The 5,819-nt window shown below is 45.5% G+C and overlaps 1 pseudogene across 1 annotated transcript; it reads left to right on the forward strand.

The window, feature by feature from the left end:
* The first annotated feature begins 549 nt into the window (after positions 1–549).
* LOC311602027 (zinc finger protein 532-like) lies at positions 550–4,086 on the forward strand (annotated as a pseudogene). Its single transcript has 2 exons — positions 550–2,454; positions 2,526–4,086. The product of its transcript is annotated as a zinc finger protein 532-like (transcript).
* The last annotated feature ends 1,733 nt before the right edge of the window (positions 4,087–5,819 follow it).

Raw genomic sequence — 5,819 nt, forward strand, 5'->3', positions numbered from 1 at the left:
TGCATTTTTAATCTGAAGTTTTAGGTTTAGGTCTAGATACTGACATTTAACTAGTTATCCTACCTTGTAAAAGCTTCCTATCTGAATTTCAAATAATTAATGTATAAGTGGAGAAAATATCAAATAATCCAATTTGTTCTGTCATAGAACTGTAGATTATTTATTGGTAACAGGAAAATTAAGAGAACAGATTTTATAGAATTGATGAATAATACATGATTTTCCCAGTGCCCTGGTGCATGGTCAGGCTGCTGCGGTGAGGATCCCCAGGGCTGTGAAGCCTGGCTCCGTTCTCACACACAGACCCAGGTGGCACAGAGGTGTGACATGCCCATAGCATGGAAGCTGCCGCTGCTAACACTGCAGAGGGAGCCGCAACCAAGACACCTGGGCTTGAGTGCAGTCCAGGCCCCCCAGGCCATGGGGTCTGTTGACTGGGGCTTCTTTTTAACCCTTTCATATTTGCAGAGAATGCAAACGAGTGATAATAACTGAAGACTGACCCAAAGTCTTTTCAAAAGGTCAAGGTCCACAAGAACATCTGATCAAATGACCATGGGAGATATAAAGACCCCAGACTTTGATGATCTCTTGGCAGCATTTGACATACCTGATATGGTAGATCCCAAACCAGCCACTGAATCTGGACATGATCACCACGAATGCCACATTAAGCAGAATGTGCACATGGATGACGACTCTCATGCTCTATCCTCCTTAGATGTTGGCATTAGTGTGTTTGTGAAGAATCCTTGCAACATTGACTCCACTGAGGGACTGGAAGAAGACAGCCACAACCCCATAGGCAATGGATTGCATAATGGGTTCCTCACTTCATCCTCTTTTGACAGATCTGGCAAGGATGGGACAAAGTCCTTAAAGGGGGACACACTTACCTCAGTGGTGACTCTTAAAGACCCTACATTCAGGCAGTTCATCCCTATCTTCAGTACTGAAGAGTTTGATGATGATGAGAAAATAGAGGTGGATGACTGGCCCAATAAGGAAGAAATGAGGTCCAGTTTCAGATCAAATGTATTGACAGGCTCAGCTCCCCAATAGGACTGAAGGCACTTGGAGGGGAATTTCTACCCCAGGCCATATGGATAAAAACAAAGTCAAGAGATAAACAAACGAATTCCATAAGCCTGAGTGTTTATGAGCCTTTTAAGGTCAGAAAATCAGAGGATAAGTTGAAAGAGAACTCTTGAGAAGATGCTTGAAAACAGGGTCTTTGATGGGAAGCTGAGCTCTGAGAACAAAGACAACCAACATTCCTGCTGTCACATCTTCCAAAACAAAGTCGTCCTCCAAGCTTTCCTCATGCATAGCTGCCATCGCAGCCCTGAGTGCTAAAAAGGCTGCTTAAGACTCCTGAAAAGAGCCTGTAGCCAATTCCTAGGAAGCTTCTCCATTACCAACAGAAGTGCACGAGTCCCAAAGCAGCTGACAAGTCTTCTGAGTCCCATAGTCTCATTGATGTCACACAGAAAGCCTCTCTGAAGCCACCACATAGTCCCAGGAATGTATCCAGTGAGAACAGCACCAAAAGACCCCCATCCTCTACTGTGGGGTCCACCCCAGAAATCCCCAAAGTTGGCATCAAGGCCATCAAGACATCATCTGGGGAGATCAAGAGGACAGTGACAATAGTCTTGTCAGAAGTGCATCTGGGCTCTAGGAAGCAGCCTTCTGAGTAGGGAGCAACTGTTATGGCCTCTGTGACATCATTCCTCTCCTCTTGGGCCTCAGCCACTGTCCTTTCCTCTCCTCTCAGGGCACCTCTGCAGATGGCCATGGTTTCTCCAGCAGAGCTGACCCCCAAACAGATCACCATCAAGCCCATGGCTACTGCTTTTCTTCCTGTGTCTGCCTTCAAGATGGCAGGGTCTCAAGTCACCAATCTGAAGCTTGCTAACAACACGAAGGTGAAAGCTACGATCATATCTTCTGCCTTTGTTCAGAGTACTAGCAGCCCCATAATCAAAGCTGCCAATGCCATCCAGAAGCAAACCATTTTGGTACAGGCATCCAGCCTGGCCAATGCCAAACTTGTGCGAAAACCTGTGCATCTTGCCAACCTTAACCTTCTGCCCCAGGGTGCCCAGGCCACATCTGAACTCCGCCAAGTGCTAACCAAACCTCGGCAACAAATAAAGCAGGCAATAATCAATGCAGCGGCCTCACACCACCTAAAAAGGTGTCTCGGGTCCAGGTGGGGTCATCCTTGTAGAGTTCTGTGGCGAAAGCTTTCAACAAGAAGCTGAGCAGTGTCAATCCAGTCCCTGTTTACATCCCAAACCTCAATCCCCCTCCCACCAATTCAGGGATCTCATTACCAATGTGTGGGTATGAGTATTGGGACTCCTTCACCCTGGAAATGAGCCTGACCCAGCACTATGACAGTGAAGCATGCTCATTGAAGTAACATGCAACCACTCTACAAAGAACCTTGTTTGTTACAAGTGCAGCCTCCTTTCCCATACCCTAGGGCATGTACACAGACAGTTGGTTTTTAATGTGTACATTACAATGTTGTGTACTCTAATGTGGCCACACTGAAGTCTCAGTGAAGGCTCTCACTGTGATGTCTCCTACAAGTGTCCTATCTGTCCAATGGCATTTAGGTCTGCCCCCAAGTACACATTCCCACACCCACCTGCAGTATCTTGGCATCAAGATAGGAGAAGCAAAAATAATCTATAAGCGTTCCATGTGTGACACTGTGTTCACCCTGCAAACCTTGCTGTATCGCCACTTTGACTAGCACATTAAAAACTAAAAGGTGTCTGTTTTCAAGTGTCCTGACTGTTCTCATTTATACGCAGAGAAGCAACTTATGATGGACCATATCAAGTCTATGCATGGAACTCTGAAAAGTATTGAAGGGCCTTTAAACTTGGGTATAAACATGCCTTTGGGCATTAAGCCTGCCAATCAGAATTAAACAAACCATAGCAGAGAGAATGCCAAGTCCGTGAAAGGGCAAAAGAAGTTGGAAAAGAAGTCTCTATCTCCTGCAAAGAAATTCAGAGAATCTAAGAAGATGGCCAGTCTTGGGTGGACGTGTTGGGAGTGTGACCCTCTGTTCACACAGCGGGAAGTGTATCTCTGTCACATGAGGAAGGAGCATGGGAAACAAATGAAGAAGCACCCCTGCCGCCAGTCAGTGTGACAAGTCTTTGAGCTCCTGCCACAGCCTGTGCCACCACAATTGCATCAAGCACAAAGGCATCAGGAATATTTATGCCTGCTCACACCGCGCAGACTCATGGCGGACATTCACGAAGCGGCTGATGCACGGGATCAAGGACCCTGATGTGAAAGAGATGACTAACACGACCAATGAGGAGGAGGAGGAGGAGGAGGAGGAGGAGGAGGAGGAGGAGGAGGAGGAGGAGGAGGAGGAAACAGAAAGAAAGGAAGATGCCAAGGCTCCCAGTCCCAAACTCAGGCCTCCCAGAGGAGCCATCACCCAGCCACTGAAGAAACGGAAAACCAACGTCTTCAAGGTTCACAAGTGTGCCATATGTGGCTTCACCACACACCTGCGGCAGTTCCATGAGCACATCCCCCACACAAGTCGGACAGCTCCTCCTACCCGTGCTGGGAGTGCGGCCTCTGCTACACGTCCCAGTCCCATGTCTCCCTGTCCAGTCACCTCTTTATCCTGCACAAGTTGAAGGAGCCTCAGCATGCGTCCAAGCAGAATGGAGCTGGGGAAGGCAGCCAGCAAGAGAAAAAGCTCAGCCCCGAGGACGAGGCTGCAGAGGGCGCAGCATCAGACAGGAAGTGCAAATGTGCGCCAAGACTTTTAAAACAGAAGCTGCCTTAAACACACACATGAGGGCACATGGCATGGCCTTCATCAAATTCAAAAGACTGAGTTCAGCTGAAAAGAGCCACAGAGCTTCCACGGGAAAAACCCCGATCCACAATCAGAGTGAAAACAAGACATTTTTGTTACCAAAAGTTTGCAGTATAACAGAATTAACAGTACTGTCGCAGCTGTCACAGTATGTTCTCTGTCCTGTTGCCACACTCCTCAGATGTATCCCTCCTCATAATTATTATGGCAGTATTTGAGTTTTAAAGAATTTGTATATATTTAAATAACTTTTTATCCTCCTTGTTACATGTTTGTATCAGTATTTGGTGAAAAATGTTTTGAGGTTTGTGGGGGTGAGGTGGGGTGGGGGATGTAGTGTGTGTGTGTTAGGATTTTCTTTTCTTTTCTTTTCTTTTTTTTTTTTTTTAACTCTTTCTTTAAAATGGAGTTCTTAGTACCAGGGGCAGCTCCTGAATTCAAACCAACCATTTTGTATGTTACAAATTTGAATGAGTTCAGTAATTCCAGGCTATCATGCCTTTTTTAATGTTTTTAAATTTTAGAACTCACCACATAAATTGTGTTTGTGGGTCTTACAACACTAGCAACTTTAAAGTGTCTTAGTACCACACTCTGTGTGCCTGTTCATAGCACCCGAGGGCTCCAAGGACAACAGCATCCAGGTAAGGGCATGGCCTGAGCCATCTCAGACAGCATCTAAAACAGCCTTGCAGACCTCTTCTTCCTCTAAAGTGAGTAAAAGAGGCTGAGAATACAGTAAGGCATTCAGGCATCCTTAATTCTATCTGGGAGAATGAGGAAGAAGGGATTCATAAAGGGGGAAATGGAGCTGGTAACTTTTAGGGGTGGATTTGCAAGACTGACTTACAGGGCAGGAGGACACAAGCTAGAATAAGGGCAGCCTGTGGTTAAAGTTGAAAGTCCTAGTTATACCTGTAGCTCTCTAGTCAAGTTTTGTCATGGAATTCACCAACTATTTCAGAGGCACATGTAATAAGAGCATCAAGTATTTCTCTTGCTCTTGACAGGAACAAAAAGGCATGCTTGACTTGACCATTTACTGTCCACATAGTTAGCATTTCCTTTTTTTGATGGTACTGCCAAATGTTCTGGTACTTAGAGTCAGGATACATAGCCTCACCACTGACCTAGCAGTTCAGCAGCCTGTACTCTGGAACTGGCCATAAACAAGCCATCAGGCATCTACAGTCATTTCAGCCCCTCTCATGGCTACCTGCCTGGAGCACTGCCCAGGTGCTCTTCAGTCACTTCCCTATATAGTTCTCTGGGAAAGCAATATATATTGATGGTTGTTTTTCATTGTATTTTACATCTTGTATTTATCTGCTGATATGTTTTGTTTTTCTAAGCAAAGAAAATCATTTGTGTACATAGATACTTGCATGCTAGACTTTAGTCCTGTTCAGTCCCTTGAAAGGTCTTGCTGCTGTTGGGTGTATGTAAATAAACGAGGAACATCTGGCTCTTGAGTTTCTTCAAGAGAGTTATTGGTGGGTCTCTAACATCATGAAACTTGGGGAATGACTCATTATCAGGACAGGCTAAAGAATCTTGCAGAATTTTTTTCACTCCGAAAAATGGCTTACTTTTTCTCACCAGTGACCAGCTAGCTACTCTGACACTGTCTGTTGACTACACTGGTACAACCCAAGGGTGTGAGACTATTCCTCAACTTGAAGTTTGAATTGCTGTCACTTGCTACATCTGTATTGCTCCCAGTTCTGTTCATGGCACTTTCACACATTCCTGCATTTGAACCTTGCAATAAGCCTGTGTGGTGGCCACATAGGTCTGTACAGCCTACAGTCGAGGAAGTACAGTCGAGGAAGCTGAGTTCAGGTCCAGCTCCTCACCTGAGCCCTCATAGCTGGTAAGTGGCTTTGCATATTAGAACCCAAATATCTTTTTCTTAATCTAGTACTTGCTCTTTGTGGTTATGTATATACTG

Source organism: Acomys minous (assembly GCF_964271855.1).
Source record: "Acomys minous genome assembly, chromosome: 7".
NCBI classification, from domain to species: domain Eukaryota; kingdom Metazoa; phylum Chordata; class Mammalia; order Rodentia; family Muridae; genus Acomys; species Acomys minous.